Source organism: Pholcus phalangioides, unplaced genomic scaffold (genome assembly GCF_987345545.1).
Source record: "Pholcus phalangioides strain wild (caught in Gottingen) unplaced genomic scaffold, Ppha-v1.0 ptg000010l_1, whole genome shotgun sequence".
In the NCBI taxonomy this organism is placed as follows: Eukaryota; Metazoa; Arthropoda; class Arachnida; order Araneae; family Pholcidae; genus Pholcus; species Pholcus phalangioides.
The window spans coordinates 33,063,024-33,088,976 of NW_028301603.1; the positions used below are offsets into that span (position 1 = coordinate 33,063,024).

Genomic DNA, 25,953 nt, shown 5'->3' on the forward strand with positions numbered 1-25,953 from the left:
CTTGGAACGCCTTGCAAAGTAAAATATTGCTCATTTTAGCACGGAATGTTATTATTTAACTAGGCCTGATAGTCGAGAGTTTACTGTGCATACTAAAACTTGAGCATGAAGACAGAGCAAAGTTTTATGATATTAGTGTGTGGACCAATTTGACTCTGAAACCTCCCCACGTACAGTCTAAATGGCTTTATTGTGTCTACGCAAAATGGAGCAGATTCCTGTTCTCCAATCCATCGATTCCTTTTTCGTCTCTTCTAAAGATGAGCTTAGATAGATTCGCGCCTAAACGTGCTTCTTCGTACGCCTAAGGAAAAGAAGCCACTGCATATCCTGCTTTTTTCGTCCGATGCTTCACCAAAACTATCACATCAGTTTAGAAATGAAGCAAAATACAGTCGAATCCCGTTATAACGAATGCCAAGAGACCGGAGAAATCACTTCGTTAAAACGAAATTTCAGGAGTTATAAAGGTTACATAGCATTTTTCCTAAGTAAACTTATTTGGAGGATAAGAAAAGTGTTCGTTGAAACGAGATTTTCGCTATAACGGTATTCGTTAAAACGGGATTTGACTAGTTTTTTTATTATTTTTATAATTTCACATTCAAGGACAACAAATGAGAGATCTGAATTCTAGCACGATGTTCCATGATGCTTTTTGTTTATTCCGGCAACAAAATTCGTTTGTTTTAATATTATTTAACAAATATGGTGCATTCGAAGTCCGTGAGCTTAAAGTATGGGCTCGTTCGCTAAAAAGAAATCAATTTCTCAACGAAATAAAAAAAATGAATAAAAACACCAGAGGTCCATTATTCCCTGTGTGCCTCATCAGAAAATTAATTTTCTTCGCCGCCAATGCAGAAAGCATCATATGAATATGGTCGCGTGATGCTGTTGTCGGGTGTTCCCGTGTTCCGTTGAAGCTGAGAAATGGTCTCTTCTTCCTGTCATTAAGGTATTTGATGCTTTTTCAATGTATGATTGTGTTAAGGTTAAATATTCTTTAGTAATCTCGGGCTTCAGTTATTTTGGTGGGTGGCTAGTCTGAACAAAAACCGCGCGCAACGTGATTTGCCCAGAGCGACACGCCGTCCACTCACCAATAAGAAAAACAGTGTGGCTGTTTTCCTACAAAGCGCAATACGGCTCACGACAACGCTTTACGTCGGACGTTATTGGCTGACTGCTTCTGGAGGAGTCAAATGCGTCTTGCGCCGCGCGTTTTGCCGATGTTCTCTTCACTCTTGTGTTTCCTTTCTATCTCCCCTTCAAACCGGAGCATGCAGACGACAGAGTAGCTGATGCCAAGGCCAACCATATACTAATATAGCCGCCCTGATCTGATGCGCCATCCTAGGAAAATACAAACACGTAGCGTGATTATGTAACAAGTTTCTGCCGACGCGAAATGACCCAGTTCGGTTCACGCGGCGCTAAAAATCTATTCCTAGGAAAACCCGGCCTTAAGTGATTTTTTAGGGCCATTTTACGTTTCCGAGAGACGCAGTTTCAAATTCAGTTGAACCATTCAATTTATGGGGATTCGTCGATATATTATGAATTGTTTCCGTACGTGGTTCAGCAGCAGGTCCCTCAACCATGGTCGGAGGTACGGGGGGCATTGCCCCCCCCTCCCCCCCAGCGTCAAAGGTGGAGTCGACTGATCTAATGTATATATATGAATTGACATCTTGCCCCCCCCCTCCCCCAGACTTCCAAGTCTATGCCCTCAGCCTGTGCCCTCAGCATTGATGATTAATTTGGAAGTCTGGGGGGGGGGGCACGATGATGATTATGTCAGTTCATATATGCATATATACATTAGATCAGTCAACTTCACCTTTGACGCTGGGCCGCTCCCGTATCTCTGCCCATGGTACTTTTGTGATATTCAAGTTTCTCCCACATAAGGGGGTCATTCAAGTATTACGTCAGCATCGAGGGGAGGGGGGTTTCGTATTTGCTGACTTTTAATGACAAGGAGGGGTTTGAAGGTTGCTTACGTCGTCAACAACCCCTTTTTGAAGATATGAAATATTCTAAGCTGCTGATGAAATTTTGCTGACAGGGGAGGGGGTCAAAAATGGCGGGAAATCTGCTTACGTAATACTTGAATGGTCCCATAGTGATTGTCATTGGCGAAATCACCTGAATCTGTGAGTAAATTATTCGCAAATCAGTGTTTGCATCTTGAATAATGATTGAATAGATGACATAAATACAATAAAACCTCGATATAACGGTACTCTGCTGAGAGACCAAGACAAAATATTGCAGGAGAGGGACTATCGTTTTAATGAGAATTTAACATTAATGTACAGGCATTTCCTAAAAGAAGCCACTGCATATCCTGCTTCATCAAAAATATCACATGAGTTTAGAAATGAAGCAAGGTAGTTGTTTTATTATTATTTTTATAATTTCACAATTCAAGAACGACAAATAAGATATCTGAATTCCAGCATGATGTATGATGATTCTGTTGCTTATTCGGACGAAAATTTGGTTATTTTAATGTTCTTTGACAAATTGTTATTGTGCATTCGAAGTTCTGTGGTTTAAAATATTGGCTCGTTTGCTAAAAAGAAACCAATTTCGCAACAAAGAATATTTTCTGTGGTCATGTCGTCCCTGTGTCAGGAAAGTTTCCGACAAGCATGTACCGGGTATCAAACTCGTGACGCCTCTAAACATCCTTTGGTATTTTAGGTGAGCATCTTATCGACCTAGGCTACCTGGTGTAATTATTGGACAGTAGATAGTTACTACCCTGTATGTATATATTATAGGTGGTGTATATACACCATTATTCTCGGGAGAAAGGCCCTCCCCCAAAACAACACTTTGCCGTGTACCTGGGATGCTGCTGTTGGAGGGGTTCTGTCTGTAGTGAAGTACGAAATGATTCAGAAGCGTGGAATATCCATATAAACAGCACTAGCTGTTACCCACAGCTTCGCTCAGGTGGATTTGGTAGTCTGAAAATTCCTCTTCAAGACCCTGTTAAAGGTTGAATTTTGAGAAATCCTTTATTAGAGGGAGTCGCTAGGCCTATAGTATAAATAATAAAACTACTGACAAAATTTCACGTTTATATCTTGAGTGACTCAGCAATCGCTTAGTCAGGACATGTAATATTTTATACATTTCTCTAACTTCAATTTGCATTGGGGAAACCTTAAAAATTTTGAAGTAAGAGCTTCTTCGTTATACGGTATACCCTTGTGCAACAAAAAGCGATAAATGCAAGGAAAAGGCAACCCAGATTAATTTGGTTTTCTTTTCTTTGCCACGTCTAAAAATTGGTTTCCAAATTTTTGATTGCCATTCATCTTGGTATACGCCCATCGCCACAAGAAATGCTAATCCTGACAGAAAACAAAGTGTGGCTTGTACGACAAAAATGTATTTGATAGCAATGTATTATCCTGATCAACGCCCTCTCGCTGTAAGAAATTCAAATCCCGACAGAAAAGCATGAAGTGTATACGGTGAAAATTAAAATTTTCAATTCGACCATGTTAGGATTATAGCCCAGGCCCGTTTTTGGAAAAGTAGAAAACGTTATAAGCAGGATCTGTCTAACGTTTTTCATTGTATGCCGGCCAAAAAAACCTAAGACGTGTTTTGTCAGCTGGGGCGTTTACCTCTTCTTTTCCTGTGGCTGTCGAGGGTGGGGGGTTCTCTGTCCTGGAGTTGAAAATTTTATTCATTTTTACTAGCGACTGAATTGCTTCATTTACCCGCTGAATGTAATAAAAATTTTTACCTGGGATGACCATATTACCCGTGCTCCTATTTCCTCTGGCATTCCTGTATTATTCAGGAATTTTTGTAATTTTAATCTTTTTTTTTTGTAAAACTGGCCCGTTCTCCACCCCCCCCCCCTGCATTTGTTGTCATTGGAAGTTTCAGCAATATCGTGTAAAATTTTACTTGTCTTTGGCGGAATTTCTCCCACATTTAAGATCCAAGTTTTTGCAGGAATTTTTCCTGGAGAAGCATGTTCAGCCTAGCTTTTCCGAAAATGAAAATTGGGGGAACCTAAAAAAAAAAAATTAGTGGAAAAAATGAATCGTTTTTTTTTTCCCCCTGTTTTGTGGGCACAGGAGAGTTTTATGATGGGAAAACGCTCTATTTTCCAAAAGTTCACAGAACAAAGAGAAAATGGCGGAAGTTGCTGTAGAAAGGCAGAAATGTTATAATCGGCAAGGCTTTCAGTAAAAAAGATGTCACCAAATTTTTTCTTTTCGGTTGGAATCGACATTGAACCACTCCCACTTTCTGCGTCTGTTATGATTGAAGTTATAACAAATTTCATGTATTCATTGTTCATCATTTTTAATGCATTTTGGAATGCTAAACTGTACATAAAGAGTAGAGTATGCATTTCTTTAGTAGAGAACGGAAGTCTGCCCCTCATGTGGTCCCTTCCGACATTCCTTAGATGCACGAAGTCTACTTTATTCTGAAGAGGTAGGGTAGTATAAGTTCCTGGAAACTTTCCGTGATGTAAGGCCCATTCACACTGCACTGATTGGATGAAAGTCGCACTCTGGGAGCATTGTCTTGGGGGTTTGTCTTCTCTCCATGGGATTCTTGAAGAATAAAAATTAATTCTTGAACAGGACTACCATGTCCTTGATTATGTGGCGAGTGTATGTACGAAGAGCAAAAAGGTAGTGAGAAAATATTGGGTATCATTACAATCTTTTGTTTTCTTTTTTCACATGCGGTTGAATCCCGTTATAGTGCAAATCTTGTTTTAGTAAACAATTTTCTAACCCGCCCCCAGATAAATTTACAATAGGAACAATGCTAATACCTGGAATTCCTTTACAACAAAATTTTTTTTTTAATGAAGTAATTTCTTTGGTATCTTTTGAGGTTCATTATAACCAGGGTTGGTAAAAAAACCAAAAAACCGGGTTTTTTTGGTTTAAACCGGTTTTTTTGTTTTAAATAGTATTAACATTAAAAACAATGAAATTTCTGAAAAATCATTCGAACTTCCAATAATTAACTGAAATAAAATGTTTATTAATGTAATTAACACTATTCCCATGCTAATTAATCAATAAATATTTATTACGTTTTAACAAAAACCAACTTTTGCAATTTCATTATTTTTTGCTTAACTCAATGGATTACTGTGTGTTTGAAAATTCTTTTAATGTTATTATTAATCATATAATATATAAAGGTTTTTCTCCAGTTACTTTCAGTATGCTTAATTAGGAAGCTATTTTGCAAAAAGTAATAAAAATTAGGTGAATACAATGTATGTAATGAAGCATAAATGATGCAGATTAATTAGCAATGATTTACGATATACAGGGTGATTATAACTAAGGTTCTGATTTCAAAACACTGTAAAAAAAGAACGATTGTCAGAATGACTTGAAAATTGACATGAATATTTCTGAAAAAATTCAATTTTATTTGATGAAAGGGAAAAAATATTTGAAAATGTAAAATTAATGACATCATCGAACATGTGGGAAATTTGCTCGCAGAATGGAAACGATAGCCAGTCATGGCAGAATACCTTAATTATAGCATTTCACGATTTCATAATTCATGGAAACATCACAAAAAACGAAGTAATTGAACAAATAACTACAACTTACTTAAGAAATGTTAAATATGTTGTCCACCGCATGTTCTGGCTATGAGGTTGAAAGCACAAAAATTCTTGTTCAACAACAGAATCGGAGTATGCCCCATGGTCATAATGTGGATGTGCTTGCAATTCAGCTTTATTAAACCAAACGCCCCCCCCCCCCCCCCGTTAATATTCCTGAGGAACTTCTAACATATAGGGAATGTGCTAGAGATTGCAATTCACCAAAGTTTGCAATCTGACCACTGTTTATAACATTTTGAGGTACCCCCCCCCCACAGCCAAAAGTTGCAACGGTTAAGGTGCATCCTGGCAAAATGGGTCTTCAGCAGCTGCTTTTCTGGTATTGCAATGTGCATCTTGATAGAAGTTCTATCCACACACTGATGTTGTGGAAGTGCCGAAATGATGTGGTTGCACAAAATAGATTATACTGCTGGCTAAGTACAGCATAATCTACTTGCACATTTTGTACTTTTTTTTTTTGCGAAAAAAACTTCCATTGCTTCAGGAGTATCCATGCAAATTTTCAAGTCATTCTGATCAGTACTTATTGTATAGTTTCGGAATCAAAACTTAAATTATGATCACCCTGTATATAGCTGATTATTTTTCATAAATCTGTTACTACTATACAGTAGAACCTTGATTAACTGGGCTTAACAGTGTGTGTGTGAAAGTATAAAAAAAAACAATTATTGAATATTAAGACTGGGAGATATACAGTAGAAGATGTGCTACTTCTTATGGGAAAGAAAATGAAAATGTATGTGAGGTAATGTAACTACTAGTACACCAGTCTTCCAGTCTTTGTCCTTTAAGGACAGTTGGTGTCTTTATTGGATTATAGATAGGACCGCCTGGCCCTAGCATGATGGTATCACTACTGTAGCTGCTTCTTTGTGAAGGGAAAAAGAAACCCTGTGAGATAATACACCACTACATTTAGATGTGTGATGCAATCCTTATTCATGAATTTGCTAAAGATAGAGCATCAGAATGTAGCCAAAGGTTAGAAAATGTTGTAAGAATGAGAAATTCTGACTTTTATATATATAACTTTAAATAACTAAGATACTTCATATGAAAAATATATATATTCTGGCCACTTTTATGAGACTTTTTGAAAAAAACCACTTATAAAATCTTATGTCATTTAAAGATATACCACCAGAATGTACCCCAAGGTAATAAAATGTGGTAAAAATGAAATATTTTGGCTAATAATGAACCAATATGATATTTTTCATGGAAAAAAATTATATTTAGGCAACTTTTATTTGATTTTTTGAAAAAAACCAAAGTGGTTTTTTTAACCACTTTGGTGGTTTTTTAAAAAAAACCACTTGGTTAAAACCAAGGTTTAAACCATGGTTTAAACCAAACAACCCTGATTATAACTGGATTAGATTTTTTATATATCTATGTGTGTGTATATATTGTTGGTGTATTGTGTACATTGGTGACAGGGTGCTACAAATGGAACTGGATATAGGTGCCACATTTTCATTGATCTCCTTGAAGACTTTTCGACAATTAAATATTCCTGAAACGCTTTTGGAACCAACAATATTTCATTGTTTGCTTATAAAAATGAAAGAAGTGGTAGAAGAAGTATATAAGAAGTGGGCGTAGTGTGTTTCTCCCAGATATTTCGTGGCAATTTATATATTGTCGAAGGTGATTTTGATTCGATTTTTCGTAGAGACTGGTTGAATAGAGTGAAGCTGGATTGGAAAAACATCTGTCAAGGTAAGCGTGGTATGCTTTTTAATGTATCCGATGACAGATTGAAAATACAAGATTTGGTAAACAAGTATGACAATGGCTTCTCAGACTATCCGAGGAAGTCAAACTACGAGATTGAATTAGATTTACAACCAGGAGTTTCATCAATGTTTTGTAAATTTTGAACTGTGCCTTTTGCTCTAAGGCCACGCGTTGAAGCTGAATTGGACAGACTTGAAAGTTTGGGAATATAATATCTAAAACCAATAACTCCGAGTGGGCTACACCGATTGTGCCAATTGCTAAGCCAAGCGGTCAAATTAGAATTTGTGGGGACTATAAAGTAACCCTGAATAGTTATTTACAAATTGATGAATTTCCTATTCCGAATATAGAAGATATTTTATCGCAATTTGGAAATTGTAAATATTTTGCTAAATTTGACGTGAAAATGCATATATGCACATAAAGGTGTCTGGAAAAATCCACGAAACTGTTAACTATCAGTAACAATAAAAGGCTGTATAATGTGCATAGATTGATATACGGTATTGCATGTGCACCTGCAAAGTGGAAAAAATCCATGGAGACTGTATTTCAGAGTATTGATGGATTGCAAGTATTTTATGATGACATCGTAATACCTTCTAGAGATTCGAGTACTCATGTACAACGTTTAGACAAATCTTTGTCGACGTGTTCTGAAAATTGTATAAAGCTGAATAGAACGAAATGTCAATTTCTCGAGCAACAAATCTCTGTTTCAAAATTGATGCATCCGGTTTGCACAAAACTGAAGACAAGCTGTGTAAAAACACTCGAACTGTAATGCATTAATGACTCTTGGAGAAAAATAATCTTTTATGCATTTTATCTAGCTAGGAACACAGTTGCGAATTTTCGTGATCGCTTCACTGAAGAGGCTTATACGCCACAGTGGCACGTAACCAATGTCATTTTAATACCACTAGTTTGCATTTTCCGATTTTTTCCAGTGTGGATGAAAAATTTGCAGAAGCTTTCCAAAAATTCGCTAGGTTGGAAGATGATGATGCCACCACCATGCGGAGGAAAACTTTGGCGCGCTGGATTAGGGAAGCTCGCATGAAGAAACGCATCTCTGACATAGAAATATAAATCTCGTGGATACGCATCCATTAGTAAGTCTATTACGATGATATACTTATTTTATTTAGTCAGTTGCAGGGGTGGAAAATCAAAAATTTATTTTTGTATCAGGAATAATTATTTTGGTGCAAAAATGTTTTTGCAACAGCGTTTATCAGTTTTTAACCTTTTTAAAATTTTAGCAGTAAATGAAATACACATTTTTATATACATGTATGCGGTAGCGTACACAGGATTACTTTTTACTTAAAAAAAAAACTTATCTCATCTCAGAAGAAGGGAGTGCGCCCCCCCCCCCCCCCCACAAGGCACAAAATGCATAGAAATTTCCTCGAAGAAATAATTATATTTTTTAATCAAAAAAATTTTGAGACACTTTTTTTTTATATTTTTACATTCTCTACAATATCAAAAAATGAAAGGCTAAAACATGGTATTACAGATTTCAGAAATAATTCGAAAATAAGTGTATTAGATTTAGCTTGCAGACTTGGTAATCACTAATTTTAAAACAAAAATCACTAAATGAGATGCTTGAAACACTCATTAAGTAATTGTTTTTCTGGTTTTTGCTGCTGATGCAAGTCTAAATTGTGCTTTTGTTCTGTTCAGTTTCTAACATTTTTGAATGTTTGATCTTGCTTTCTTTACCAGAATTTACCCATTTCATCATATTTAAAACGTGTGTTTCTTTTTGAGATTGCACTTCATAATTATGTGAGTTTGATTCAACATGCTTTAAGATGACTTCTTTTCTTGAGTCATTCTTAGAATATTTATTCGAAATTCTCAGTAATTTAAATATAGTGATTAAAACTATAGAATAATGATTAAACTATTAGAAATTCAATAGAATGATTCTATTTTCACAAAAAAATTCAATTTGAGTACATCTGTTTTCACTTTCTATTTTTCACTGATTTGTGATTGCTCCATGTATTTTATTTCCCAGCACCTTTAACAGATTTTCATTCTCTCGTTTTGCTTCCAAGTTTTTTTATTATTCATTTTCTACTATTCATTCTCTACGTGTGCCATTTCTTTTTACACCGTTCACCAGCATGTTTAGTGTTCAATGGAAAATGGTTTCCGGTTGTGCATTAATTAAAAATTACTTTGTCTAGACCATGGTCGTGGTTGGTTATTTGATGTAAGATTCCATCATACATTCACCGGCATGTTTAGTGTTCAATGGAAAATGGTTTCTGGTTGTGCATTAATTAAAAATTACTTTGTCTAGACCATGGTTGTAGTTGGTTATTTGATGTCAGATTCCAACAAAGCTTATTTAGGCAGACGTCAACAAAAATTCACAAAACTTTTCTTTGGGTATGTGGTAGACACTCTGATAAAATGAAAATAATAAGGTAACAAGCTATCGTACCTCACAGCTTGAAAAATTAGCCGAAACATTTTTCATTTGGAAGATAGATGGCAACACGTGAACACATAACAAGCGCAACACTTACATGAATTATATTTTTGTTCCTTTGAAACCTATCACGACCATGGTCTAGACAAAGTAATTTTAATTAATGCACAACTGGAAACCATTTTCCATTGAACACAAAGCATGCCGGTGAATGGCGTAAAAGGAAATGGCATATCAAGAGAATGAATAGTAGAAAACTTGGAAGCAGAATGAGACAGAATATCTGTTAAAGGTGCTGGAAAATGAAATACACGGAACAATCACAAATGAGTTAAAAATAAGGAGTGAAAACTCCTTGTCCAAAACTGAGTGAGTACTCAGATTGAATTTTTTGTAAAAAGGAATCAAAGGAGTCAATTTTTTTTTTGGAAAAAATAGCTGGAAAGTGATTAATAGTTTTTTGTTGTTGATGAGCTGCGATTCGCATAGTTTGACCCCATTTTATACATTTTCGGAAGCCTAGGAGTCAAATTCTGAGGAGGGTACCCTCAAGCTAATTATCTCTGGGGCCCTAAGAAATAAAAGTGCGGGGAGGACAAGTGATGTCATCGTAAAGTCAGCTTCTATTGTGACATAACTTTAGGGAAAATTTTGTTTTTGATGCCAGATGGTGCAGAATTAAAGAATTGACATTTTTGTAGCAGAATGCACCAAACGAGGGGAAATTGTAGCAGTTTGTGGCAGATTTTTTTTCCCACTCCTGTAGTTGAAACACAGACACAAGACGTTTAGGGCAGGGTTTTCAATCCTTTTCACTTCACAAGCACGTATTGATTTATGTTTCCAATGAGCGTCTGCACCATTGCATCTTGTAAAATGTTTACATTTAGAGAACCAGATTTCACTTATTACTGAGGAGGTTTTACATGAAACCGCAATCTAAATATGCTAAAAACTCCTATTTTTATGTATTTTCTAGCGGGGACGAAAAACTGGATGTCGAGCAGGTAAAAGATGTCTTGAGGGATTTGGAGCAGAGACTGCAGATAAAAGTTTCAACACTCAAGACCATCCTGGGCTCCATCCCTGCACCCGGCGTCAGCCGCTTCCTTGTATGTGTCATTGTTTTGTAAGGCCGGTATTAAACTATAAATGTTTCATAAAAGTTCATTTATAAAACTTGAAAAATGCAACCAGTAAAGGCATTGGTTGCATTTGCTCGAATTTAACGTATGAGCTTTATCGGTTGGATTTTTTAAGTTTTAGAAAAGGGATTTTTTTTTTTTTTTTTTAATCAAAATTTTATAGTGTAATGCCGGCCTAATATCGATTTTCTTTCTTTTTTTTTTTGTAATTTTCTTTTTTAGTCCTAACACTAAGAGACCTGGTATCTCGTTCTCTGGATCACTTTTGATGTCACTCATGCTTACACACTGCAAGTAACTATTTCAGGCTCACGCACATACACATGTTCGTACACTCTTTTGGTTGCTCACTAACCTAGTCCCCCCCACTTTTTAGGTCACTCTCTCTTGGTTATTCACATGCTAGCAAACACTTTCAGTTACTCACTAATAGTGGCGCATTTATAGGGAAGGGGCTTAGCAGGCCATAGCCTAGGGCGGCAAATTAAAGAAACGAGTATCCAAGAAAATTAGTAGGATAGGAGAAGGCTGTCAAAATTTTGGGTATTTTTGTATAACCCTAAATAAATTGTTCTTTCTCTCTTTTTCGGTCTCCGGCAGGGCTCAGCGGCTGCACGAGTCACAATCAGGATGATGCAAAAAAAAAAAGATGACGATAAGTGTCCATTGAAGTTTCGAACATTGTCTCCTGTTATTTGAGTAAAAAGAATATATATTTTTGTATTTTCAATTATTCAGTTGTCTTTAATTATCGTCCAGTTCATTTTAATCATTAAGGTGGGAGTAAGTTTTTAGTTGGTAGAATCATCTTTTTAGATTAAATTTTGCATTGACAGAGACGGGACCTGCTTTGTCGATCCCTAAACAAGTTGGCGAGCCATCCAGGATTTTCGATTTTATGTTTTTAATTGAAAAAAAAAAACAAGTTTTGAATTTCCCAATGAAATAAGTTTAGATTTTAATCGGAGATATTTTATTTGAAGAATTTCCATCATGGGAAAGTTCGACAATGCAAGCCAATTAGAAATTAATTCACAAAGGCGGTAAACTCTCTTAAATAGGAATTAGTGAATCAGAGTGAAATTCTAGATAAATTTACCGAGCTTGGAGAGTTAAAAGAAAATCTAGATAGTTCGATTCTCTAGATGAACTTCGAGACTTGGGAGATGTCAGTGATGATATCTCAAAAGAATGATACCACGGAAAGGTATATAGGTGTGTTTATTACCATCAAACGTTTGGTAAATGAGGCATTACAAAATGCCAGTCCAGAACAAGGCAGAATCGGCCCTTAGTTTGAAAAGACGTACTCGGTATAAATTGACAGAAATTGAGCTTAAAAAGTTTGATTAAATTATTTATTTCATTAATGCCGGTATAATTTCTTTCATTAATGCTGGAATAATTTCTTTCATTATTGCTGGAATGATATTTATCGTTAATGCTGAAAAAATTCTTTCATCAATTCTTGAATTTTTCTTCCTTAATGTTCATCTCGTGTTTGTCATGCATAACAAATACAGTTCCTACATTTTACAGGCCAAATTCAGATTTGATTTCATTATTTTTACACTTCTGTCTTATTCCTTTCTCTAGAGACGATATAATCCGAGAAATTCACGGGGAAAAATAATTCCTGTATGTTTTGTGGATTCATGAAAAAAATTTGGTAGTTTTCTCTATCGAAAATATATCAATAACAACAGTGGTATAAGCTGATAGCACGAGGTAAAATTCGACGGACCACCAATTCACGGCATATCATCAGTAGGGTAACCGCATGTCCCGTATTTTACGGGACATTCTCGTGCTTTCACGTAAATTTGACTGTCCCGACTTCATTTATGCAATTTTAATGTTTGTTACAACGAAGCTAATTTGAATTTAAACTGTTTACTGAAATCGTAAATGAAGGTGATTTTTTATAAATCATAAAATATTTTGATAATTACGTGACTATAATTATTAAATTCTCATCTCGCGTGTTTTTTCGGTTAATTACAGTTCAATTCACCGCGATTTCCAATATCCCGTCATTTCTCGCCCCCTTTTCAGAAATTTTAACACAGTTTGTATCGTCCCCCTAAACGTGCGCAAAAATTCACGTAATGGGAAGAAGCTGATTTTTTCCAGTTAGCCCTAGCACCGAGAGAATAAAGAGGACATTGGTTTCAATAAAATTGATTCTGCGTGTATATTTAACATATTTTCAGAAAACACATTTAAGTGAATGAATGGATTTCTGAATAACTATTTAGATAAGTTAATAAGTTATTTTTTAAGAAACAATTAATATTACTTAAGAAACAATTTGCATTTAAAAGCCAATACCTTTTGCAAGATTCGGGCAAAAGACATTTCTGACAATTCTATAATGTAGAAAAGCAATTTCTCTTTGACTTAACGTTGCATGAATGAGCTCGGAAAAACGGCTGTCGAAAATCGAATATTCTTTCCAAATATTGCAAAAAATGTCCTGGTAATGGAGGATATTTGAGGCTTCTGCTCCACAAAACTAATAATATTTAGAGAATAATTATTCCAGTAAAGAAATCAATAAACAGTTGTTTTGCGTTGCTTTATTATTAGAAGATGCCACGAGATGAATCCGATGACGTCACTAAAACTTTGAAAGTGAAAATTAAGAATCCGGTTTTACGGCCCTTCTGACGAATGACGTCACTTATCTCTTCAATGATTCGTTCCTCGTTCGTTCGCCCCTCCTACAACTGATGACGTTGCACGTTCTGCGTCTCTCATTCGTTCGATGATGACGTCATGAAGTCCTTACGCTGAAGCTCAAGACTCAATGCTACCCTTTTGAATCGGGGCACTTCATTGACTTGAAAACGTGTCACGGGACACATAATCAAGTAATCTGTGAAGATGCTGTAGATCAGTCAAGGGAACAGCAACTCGTCCCTTTTTCAGAAATTTTAACACAGTTTGTAATTTTGCCAACATTCTCAGTGATATCCCGTATTTTTCTTTATAAAATTCTAGTCTTCCATATTTTTCTAACGAAATATGGTCATCATGCCGTGATTTGAATAAGCGATGACAAGAACCGACACACAGATGTCGTGACAGTGATTAGTTAAAAACCGGGACGTCTGGCCACCGTTTATAAAACTAGAAAAATCTTGTGTTTCCCACTGGAAGATCACTTAAGAGGTACGCAGTACATTTACAGATAACTAAAATGACCCGAAGCACATTTACAGATCACTTGAATGACGCAAAGAACATTTACAGATCAGTGATTGACCATATGAGTGACAGAGTAACTGAGTGATAGTGTTTGAATAATTTACCGTATGAGTGACCAAGTGAGTGAGTGACAGAGTAACTGAATGTACGAGTGACCTAAGTGATAGTAATTGAATAATTTACCGTATGAGTGTCCAAGTGAGTGATTGAGTGCATGAGTAGCCGAGTGACTGACCATATGAGTGATCAAGTAAATGAGTGAGTGGTTGACGGTATGAGTGACCAAGTAAGTGATCAAGCGAATGACCAAGTGATTGACCGTATGAGTGAACAAGTAAGTAAATGAGAGCAAGTGAGTGATGACATATTTACAAATCACATGAGTGACCTGGACAAAGTTCCAGAACACTTAGAATTCAATTAAAAGAAATATTACTCAAATTCCGTCCCGGAATATCAAATTTGGAATCCGATTTCACAGAGATGTTGGTAATACACAAAATCCCCCCCCCCCCCAAACTACATTTACTTAATGTAGCCCTTCATTTCCGCACCACTCAGGAATTTTTTTGAATTTCAGCAATGATCGGTGACTTTGCAAAGTTATGACGTAATCACCAATTTCGTGACAGTTGGCATTGGAAATCTTGTGCCGTATTTCCGACAAAATTATAATGGAAAATGGCATGCGTATTTCTTATCACTTATAACTTTTACCGTTAGTCGTGGTATCGCTTATCGCCTTTCACGAGGAAGAGTTATCTCCACTACAGGAAATAGCCTTAGATGCTGAAAATCCTGGATAATAAAGTCAAGTCAATCCCACAAATAGGGCCGGAACTGTCACACTGCAACTTGTTGCAGTTGCAGTGTCTCAACGTTAAAGTTTATTTGTATATATTTATATTATATATATATATATATACATACATACATACATATATTTTTTATTCACACTTTTTTTTTAATACAATGAATCACAGATGGCGCTGTGTTAAGACAATATCAACATAATCATGTCTTTATTGTAGCTTGTTTCGATAATTTTATATATATATATATATTTATTAATTAATTATTTATATATATATTATTATATATAATTATATAGATATATGTTACGGTAAAACGCCGGAAAACGCTTGTAAACAAATACATTTCGGACTTTCACGACGAACTTTGGTAAATGCTGTGAGTTTTCTGTTTTTTTATAAATTTTTAAATCTTAACATTCTTTAATCACAACGATCCTGATGCTAATTAAAATCATAATTAACTAATTACTCATTCAAACTCGTGAAAATTAGTGATGCGATTTATCCCACTTTCATAAATTCGGAAGATTGTCATTAATTAATCCCATCGTTCCTGATGCTAATTAGCTAGCTAATTAGTCATTCGAATTCGTTAAAATTAGTAAAATTGATTTTTCTAATTTTCATAAATTTGAGAGATTGTCGTTTATCAATCACAACGATCCCGATGCTAATTAAAATCATAATTAGTTAATTAATTAGTCATTGAAATTCGTGAAAATTATTAGAATTGCGAATTTAGTAGCATGTGTATCATGGGCCATATGTGAGATGAATATTCCTATTTGATAGTCGTAATTATCGTATTATGGTTTATGAGTTGGGAAGAGATAGTTTTAATACTTGATTTCAAAATGAAGAACAAAAGTTGATTGAGATTTCGTAGAAAAAAAAAGGGACATCTTCCAAAAAGTCACAGGATGGCCAAAATGACGTGAAAATACGGGATGTTCCGAGAAATACAAGACGTATGGTCATCCTTAATATAACAGCATAGTAGTATTAATTGGAAAATTAATTTTAAAATTGCAATAAATGTATTTAAAGCCACTTATGACAAACGTGGGGAAATGCCATTGAAAATATAAATCAGCGTGTTTTTCATCTTTTCAGGAAAAGTAAAATGTTTGAAACAATTCGACGGGAACCACCAAATTTCACAGCATGTTATCAGTAGGGTAACCACATATTCCGTATTTTACGGGACATTCTCGTGCTTTCACGTAAATTTTATAGTCCCGACTTCATTTATGCAATTTTCATGTTCATTACAACGAAGCTAATTCGAATTTGAAAATTTTACTGAAACCGCAAATGAAGGTGATTTTTATAAATCGTAAAAAATAGTTTGATAATTACGACTATAATAATTATTAAATTCCCATCTCGCGTGTTTTTCCCATGCTCAGCATTTTTTCGGTTTTTAAAGAAACAATTTGCATTTAGAAGCCAATTCCTTTTGCAAGTTTGAGCAAGATTCGGGCAAGAGACATTTCTGACAATTCTATAATGTAGAAAAGCAATTTCTCATTGACTTAACGTTGCATGAATGAGCTCGGAAAGACATCTGTCGAAAATCGAATATTCTTTACAAATATTGCAAAAAGTGTCCTGGTAATGGAGGATAATTGAGGCTTCTGCTCCACAAAACTAATAATATTTAGAGAATAATTATTCCAGTAAAGAAATCATCAATAAACAGTAGTTTTGCGTTGCTTTATCATTAGAAGATGCCACGAGATGAATCTGATGACGTCACTAAAACTTTGAAAGTGAAAATTAAAAATCCGGGTTTACGGCCCTTCTGACGAATGACGTCACTTATCCCTTCAATGATTCGTTCCTCGTTCGTTCGCCCCTCCCACAACTGATGACGTTGCACGTTCTGCGTCTCTCATTCGTTCGATGATGACGTCATGAAGTCCTTACGCTGAAGCTCAAGACTCAATGCTACCCTTTTGAATCGGGGCACTTCATTGATTTGAAAACGTGTCACGGGACCATGGCCCCCACATCCTGAAGCAGGGCCCCTAGGCTGGGATCTTTTACGGGCCCCCGGACCAGACTTTTATGAGGGCCCCCCCCCCCTTTAAGATGAATTTATCCCGTGAAAAAACAAAAAAATGATTAAAATCCTCCCGGGCCCCAGGGCTGGAGCCTTGTCAGCCCACCCCTTGTGGGGGCCATGCACGGGACACATAATCAAGTAATCTGTGAAGATGCTGTAGATCAGGCAAGTGATCAGCAAATATGCCGCGAGTCAACTAAGTGATCTGGTGATGTGCCTCGGTGATCTATAAATACGCGACGAGTCACTTTACTGATCTGGGAAGAGGGCGATGAATATTTTAGTGGTCTGGGATTGTGGCATGATCACTCAAGTCATCTATGTGACTAGAGGAATGCTTAAGTAAGTGACCGTATGTTTATCCAAGTGATAGAAACAGGCAGATGGATAAATATCATCTTGGACACGGTTTGTATGTCCCTCAAGAAAGAAAGAGAGAGATATCACGTGATCCAAAAAAACCTCATTGAAGAAAACCCGGGCAGCGCCGGGTATTATAGCTAGTTATACTAATATTCTTCGGCACTCATTCTTCAATTTCGCTGCCCTCGACTTACGCTTGGCCTCGGCCCGTAATCACGTCACTGGCTTTTTTTCATACTAGCTCAGTTGAAATTTTAATGTTTACTAAAGTCGTGGACAAAGATAGTATGCCCAACTTATTATTATATTATGGTAACTGTAGCGAAACTTTTTGTGTGTTCATTTCATGTGCTTGTCATGCATAACAAATACAGTTCCTACATTTTATCATTTTTTCAATTTCACCCAAAAATAATTTAAAAAAATTGACCGACTTGATGACTTCACCGCAATACAATTTCACATTCAGAGAAAACAACTTAACTTTAAAGCTCCAAATCACGGACTATTGTGTCGGAAGGTACGACATTTTGTTCTGTAAAGGGAGACAGCAACAGGTCGTGAGATTTCGATGATTTTTAAAACCAAAAATGCATCAACAAAACCTTGATGGCCATGAAGATAATGGAGGGAGAGAAAGAAAATAAAGATGAGATGCACTTTTTGTGCTTTGACCTTCAAATCGATAATCATTCAATCATTACACTTCACTCATAGTTAGAAAAAATTGTGGGAGATGGCAGCACTACACATAACAAGCATTACAGAGAAATAATATTCACGCCAGGTTTCACTACACGCACGTTCCAACATGTACCAATTCGTCAGAGGTTCCGCAGAGGAATATGGACGAGGTGCATGTCTGGTTTAGTAGTAATCATTTGGCGTTGTTTTTTGGCATCAAGTGGTAATGTCCCGAATTTTTTTCCGTCTCTCCGAACCTGACAAAAGAATTTCTGGATTTTTTCCTTGCTTTGAATCCAGAAGCAGTTGCGTAAAATTTTTCATGATCGGTCAGTCAGTCAGTGTTAAAATAACGAAATCCCGAGTTCAAATTTCTCAAGAAACATGAATGATATACAAATAAAGTTCAGAGGTTTAATTGAATTTGTAAAATACTATAGCTATGCCAAGTTTCAAGTCTCTCAGCAACTCCAACGCGGAGATACGAGGGTCTCAAGAGTATTTAAGATGCTTCCAGAAAAGGATGTCATGGCCGTGCTGGCTATGCTCGACTTGGAGGGGGCACTTCCGTGGTCCCCCGGTTTTTATAAGCAAAGGAATCATTCCCTACCTGAAATAAGAAAAATTACCTAATGAGCACAGCCACATGGGATGACGTACCAACCGCATAGCAAACAGATGGTTAGTGAGTGATGTTGATCTGACTCTCACGGTTTCTGGAGAAGCATTTTCTCCCCATCTTAAGTCTTATGACCGCCATCTAGAGTTGATTCAGAAAATCACGTATATGCCACGTCAATCCTAATGACCGATTCCTTAATGATCATCAGTGAATGAGAAATGATTAGAGTCTAGTGCATAATGTCTATGTTTTTTATTCTCTCACATATTTAAGAAAAAAAAAACATTTGATTTTCAACATTAGTAATTTTTTTTATAATTTTATATTTCATTGAAAGGGTATGGATCGCTGATCTTTCGCTCAATAATTTCATGATCGGTTAACGGGAATCTTCCTGGAGCCGTTATCAATCTCGCTCTGTTGAATTACTTACTGTATGAGAACTGCAGGAAATGTTACTTCTTTTTTAATGCGGATGGGGAACATTAACAAAATTATTGGGATGGAGGATTTCATCAAATGATTACGCGCAGCTATTGTACCATAATTTGTTTAAATAAATGTATATACAATTCATAATTTCCAGTTAGTTGTGAGCGCATTGTTTCAACTGTGACGCGGCGAGCAGTAATCACGAAACCAGAAGTTTCTCACCAAACATCGGCTCCTCATCTGGTAAACGTTATAAAATCATTTGATTTGGTGAATTGGTCTGCGCTTCTCATAAATATAATTATTACTAACTCTTATGCATGGCAAGTCTACCTCCAGCCAAATACCATACAGTAATTTCGAGAAGTAATGGACTATGTTAGAGCTGCTTTGGGAAGCCTGTTAAAAAGGGGTGCACAACGTCCGTGCACCGCTAGCATCGTGCATGCTAAACATGATCGTTATATTGGTTCGTACTCGTTCCAAACGAACAATTTATATTGCGCATGCAAAGACCTTCAAGGTGAATTTTAATTGCATAAGAAAAGTTCATGTGACAAGTATTTTCATTGTTAATGAGAAAAAAATTCAGAATTAATTAGAGAAATAATTACAGAAATAATGAGAGAGAGAAATTATTTCCGAATAGAACAGAAATTAATTTCACAATTATTGAGAGAGATGGTCCTGCATCTCCCGGACTATATTATAAAACTTCAATTATGCAACTAATAACTTCACCGGTTGCTTTCATAGTACAGTTGGCCGGGACAACACTACGTAACTTTAATAAAATATGTTTTACAAAACAACCGGTGAGCCGGTTGGATTCATTCGCTCGAATGTAACCAATGCTCATGTTTTTATGTGGCTGTTGCATGTAAACACTCGTATAACAACTAGTACCGGGAGCCGTTGAGAAGATGGTGCGTGCATTACGATATTCGAAATTTATGTGTGAGTGACTTTATGGTTGAGTGAATAACGATATAAATGATCAAGTATGTGATAATGATGTATTTCTAATATGTCTTAATATTAACTTTACGGCTTTTATTATTTTTTTTTTTCCACCAAATCAAATGTTTTTTTTTTCAAAGTACTTTTTTATATGATTATAAATACGATCAATTTATTAATGATGTCTGGCAGGCTGAACCTTTGATTGCCGGTTCGTGGGGTTAAGAGACCCTGAACTAGTCTAATGAATTGTAGAACAGACGAGGTTGTGTCTATCCCGGATTGCGTGGGCACGCTGGAGAAAATTCGGGTCTCATAGTCGTATATGTGCATTCATATACAACCAAGAGAATCAGATCATGCAATGAGCTGTGGGGGGGGGGGGGACTATTTTATTGTACCTAGAAGGAGCTTTAGATAATTATGCACTCTAAAATAGATTGAAAGTAACATATACTAGTATGGAGCTTTTTACTGGAGCTGAAGAAAAAGTCCTCTCAGTTCATGTCAACTAAGACGGACACTCCGTGATCATCTATCGAAACTGAACTTAATATCTGTTGAACCGAGGGTTAGGGTGAAAACCACTCGGACAACTAGTGCTTAGAAATTGGTTCATTTACGCGAAATCACTTTCACTACTTTTAATTCGTTAGTATTTTATTGAATGGGCGCCATCTGTAGACAGTTAAAAAAAATCACGTAATTTCCGATTATATCACTTCTCTGATGAACAGTTATGATTATTTGATGATGATATATTTCTAATATTCCTAAATAATGACTTTACGGTTTTTATTATAATTATTTTTCTTCGCAAAATCAAGAGTTGTTTTTTTTTCTAAGTAGTTGTTTATATGAATTAATATGATTTGTTTCAAGGTTGGCATTTTTCTTTGACAGTAGACACTAATGGACGGTTCGTGGTTTAAAGAGACCCTGAACCAAAGCTGTATTAAAGATAAGCGTTGTCACTTCAATGGAGAGGCCTGATGCAAACTTGCGCGCCACAAATTGAAGCGGTAAGCGTACGAACTACAGTTGTAAACAAATTTTTCAGCGAGGCAGCCGCCATTTTTTTTATTGCTCTCCCCAGTCACGTAGCTCTTTTTTCCCGTCTCATTTCATTTTAAAATCGGTATTCTTAATCAATAATTCTTAATTAATTTATCAAAAGGTTCTTCTCTGGGTTAAATTAATTTGTTTTTGTGTCTCTACACCATTTCCTTCGACTTCATTCTTCTCTATTTCATCATGATAGTAAATGTTGAATTATTGCGGCTTCCTAGGATGGCGAGAGAAGTTCCAAGTCGGAAGAAATTCATCTAAGTAGATTTCCGAAAAATGGCAGCAGGTTAGTAAAATATGTATTTTACAGTTCAGCTAATGTTATTGTAAAAAAATTACAATATCGAAAAATATTTCACATTGCAGGCTAACTGAATTTTTGTAAATAAATCATCACACATTCATTTTGAATTAACTTAAAATTTTTCGCTGGAAGATTTTCCTTGTGCCCCCCTCCCCCGAAGTTCGATCGTGCTTACGCCTCGCAGTTCATTTCAAAAGAGCGTCAATTATCCGAAATTGTTCACTGCCTATGACAGAAATTATTGCATGCTACTCCCCACAATCCCTAGCAGAGGGTTTTCATGGTCCCTTTTGCAGTTTATTTATAGCCTGAAAAAAAAAGAAGAGAATTGTCCACTCCTGGGGGCCCAGGGCTGGAACTCTGTTAACCCCACCCTTTGTGGGTACTATGCAAAGACTCGTGAGGGTAGAATATTCTCATGAATGTGAATTCAGAGAATAATTGAGAATATTCTTTTAAATAATGAATAATAATAATATTTGGCTGCAGAATCAAGTTCATTTTGGCATTTGCTATGTCCTGGAAAAGTTGAAAGGAATATTTTTGAACCTGTTTTTGTCAAAAAATGTTTGGCCCCTAAAAGTCTTCCCGCCACCTCAATTTTTTATGGATTTGTCGTGCCCAGCTTTATGTATAGCAAAAAACATTCATTGTTGCACATATTGTTTCTCGTAATTTTGTTATCAATTTAAATAAGTAACATTTTCCCTTGCATTTAATATTTTCTTTCATTTTTTTCCAGACGTCAAGCACGGGAAGATGTGTCTAAAAATCCAGTATTAGTTGGGGTTCTTGCGGCAAAGTTGACTATGATTGCCAATGTTTGAAACCATTATTTCCAGGAATGGTGTTTATGAACATCAGCCAGAAAGATCGTTTGGTTCATAACGCTATTCCAAATTCCCAAGCATCATTGCAATGTCAAGCAGGACATATGATACCCTTCCATATGTATGTGTACCCTGCACTGAAATTATATTTCCCGGGAAAGGCAAGCAAGAACGATTGTTTGCCCTGGTTTTTGTGTGTGTGTGAGGAAGTGCCATTAAAACCATACTTGGCCCACAATAAGTGCTGACAGTGACAACATTCCTTAGATTTTTTTCCCTGTAAGAGAATGTATGGTAAGATGTATGTTATGCTTTTTTTCTTTTAATTACTGGTTTATTTTACACAAATTTTTCATTTTATTAATTTGAGACGCAACAGCAAACCGTTGAAACTGTTTGTTTGGCACTTTCAAGTTTTGGACATTTGATGTGCATGTAAACAAACCATTTAATATTTTGGGTATTAATGACATTTTTTCCTGCATCGAAACGTGAAACCAACCATAAAAGCAATGTTTGCAACATGAATTTCACATTCAACATTTTTGCAAGTGACAACTAAAATATGAGATGTCTAATTGACAGTATGATTCATAATTTTTTGAGAATGAAAAAATTCAATTTTTCTCATTTTGATTTTCCTGAGTAATCAGTCAACTTTTGTTTGTTTTTTTATTTCATTTTGCACTCCAAAAATAATTTATTATACCTCCAGTTTAGAACTATTTATTTATGTCATTGAGAGATTTTTATCAGTTTGAAGCACAAGTGTTGTCATTGGCATGTTACTTGTGGTTGTTTTATATTAGAAGTCACATTTGTAACTCATTTTTGTTATACATAATGATGAGGATTACGTAGGTACAAATAGTATTAAAATTGACATCATTGGTCAAGGTTCACCCCCTACGATCTTTCGAAGCATATGGTAGGAAGATGTTTACTGTGGGGGAGGGGGGAGAAGTTGTACAAAAAAGAAGGAAAAGAAAAGTAGAGAGGAAGCAAGAAAGTCAGAAATAAAGTCAATTGCCTGCAGGTGGCAATACAATGGTCAATAGGCTTCAGTATATAGGGAAGAGAGAGAGAAAAGAAGAATGCGAAGCGGCTATTACGCGAACTTTGAAGGGGCCCTTTAAGTAAGTGGCCATAAAATTAAGGAGTGTTGATGGAGGCGAAAGAGCATGTTTTTTACAATTTAAATGGCTCAAGTCCCCTTTTCCCTTTTCTCTTATTATTATATTATATTGGGCTGGAAATTGGACCTCTCCCGCTTCATCTGATAGCGATGGCTATTGACGCCATAGCAATGCACATCCATCTTGCGGAAAAAGAAAAAAAACGAAAAAAAAAAGAAAAAGAAAATATAAGTCGGGAGATTACAGTACTGGCAATAAAATTATGTTTGCTCTTCAAAACATGAATGAAAATCTGGTATGTACAAATGTACATCACTTGACACAAAGGTAAGCAATGTAGGAATGCATGGAAAAGAATACTCGTACCTAGATATACTTATACATATGCGAAAAGAAAAAAATATATCTATATGTAATATAAAAATTAGAAGTGAATATACATTATGTGTTGTAGATATATACATGTGCTCCGATATCGTCGTAAGTGAATTGTAGAAAGATAATATAAGCAGAAATAAAAAAATATACAAAAGAGCTTTGCAAAAATCGCTGAGCATGAAATACACAGAAGCTTTTAAAAAATTTCATGAATTCATAACGTAGATTACGTATCATCCCTTTCGATGATTTATCGGAAGTACTTTTTTTTTTTTTTCGGAATAGCGAAGATACATATAATTTCTTCGGATAACGTCACAAAAATATATTAATAATACGTTTAGACATAGCAACAAGAAAATCACTGTCGCATTTATCACTGAAATAAATGTAACATTAAGTGTCGCAGAACATGTTTCCCTGAAAATGCTGCGCATTGATTCTAGATAAGTTACAGCACATTCATTACTCTGAACTTCAACGTACTTGTTCAGTGCCTCGAGTGTTATTAGTTCGAAAGTGTATATTTTCAAAATCCAGCTGTACAGGAAACAAATTGGCTTGTCGTGGCTCAATCCGCACTAGACCCAATGTCAGGAATCAGTCCTCATGATGTTCAGCGTGGGTTGCACTTTGCAGCGAATGTGTATCGTAGAGAGCGTCGAATGTGTTTGTTCTTTTCACATGTCAGTCACTGAATAGAGGACGACGCTGGAGTACTGTCGAAGCGAAAATTATTAAAACGAATTATTCGACCGTTCGTTCGTGTTCAGACTTGCAGTCAGTCCCGAACACTATTTGTTACACAGACGACTGAGGACAACCAAAGTGCGACACCGGCGATGCATCTCGTTCCGTAGGCGTATCCAAGAGAAATTGCACGTAAACAATTTCAGTGTATGGTGTCTGGAAACGGCAGTTCAATGTGAAGTTTTGAACACATTAGTGAAGTTAGCAAATTTCTTTGCTTGAAGATATCACTGCCACATTACTCGGTGAACCATCGCATCAACGAGTCTGAGTGATCGATGTCGTTGTCTGCTGAAAAGGAATTTGCATCGTTCGAAGGGAAAGTTTGAAACAGTTGATAACTGTCTCCTCTAAGCAGAGTTAATTGAAATTTGTGAGCGGTGTCCTGAGAGTACGGGCACATTTCACTTATGAATTATGAACTTTGAAGGGATATAGAAACATAGTATATAAAACATTTGGCAGAGAAAGAAAAAATCTTACCACAGTGTGATCATTTATAATCATTCCCAAATTAAACTTGTTTAAATGCTCAATATAAATATTAAAACCCTAATAACTCTGAGGGATTATAGATTCCAACATCAAATTATACTACACTAATACGCAGTATGGTGTATTCTTAACACAAAATTGCATATATGCTATATGTGGATATTTACATGAAAGTACTTGCATGCATAAGTGTACAACATTAATACTTCTGTTCCTCATGCACATTTTTAACATTTTGACAAAAAATTTTTTTTTTTTCCTTCACTTCCATTTTTTCTTCTTTCATAATTTCATTTTTTTTTTTTCTTAATTTCATTTTTTTTTTCTTAATTTTGTTTTGTCTTTTTTGTATACTTTCATATCCCTTTTTTTTTCTATACTTTCATCTTTTTTCTATACGTTCAATTTTCCTTTTATAATTTCATTTTTTTTTCTTTCATCTTTTTTTTTTTTCTCATAGTCTCATTTTTTTTCTCACACTTTCATAATAACTTTTTTTTCATAATTCCATTATAACTCTACTTTGTTTTCAAGGTTTTAACAATTTTTTCTCAAATATAATAGTGCGAAATTGATTACGCATAGAAATGAACAATGTAAATGCATCCATTAAACATATACTTTTCAATATAAACATAATTTGACAGTCATTGTTGCTGAATGCTTCATCTTCTGCTTCTTTAGAAATAGAGATATGTACATATATGAATTTTTTTGTTTTTTGTTTTTGTTTTTAAATAAGGTGGGACTTGATCAAACTTGCAGTGCACTTCAATGTCTACCTCAAATTTAATTTGTGAAGGAGAGATAGTGAGTTTGAAGAAAAAATTTTGCATGAA

General features: G+C 35.6%; 1 long non-coding RNA gene across 1 annotated transcript; it reads left to right on the forward strand.

The window, feature by feature from the left end:
• The first annotated feature begins 868 nt into the window (after positions 1-868).
• Positions 869-11,686, forward strand: LOC149081315 (uncharacterized). Its single transcript, XR_016193359.1, has 4 exons — positions 869-958; positions 8,350-8,514; positions 10,834-10,966; positions 11,600-11,686. It is a non-coding gene; the product is annotated as an uncharacterized LOC149081315 (long non-coding RNA).
• Positions 11,687-25,953: the final 14,267 nt, after the last annotated feature.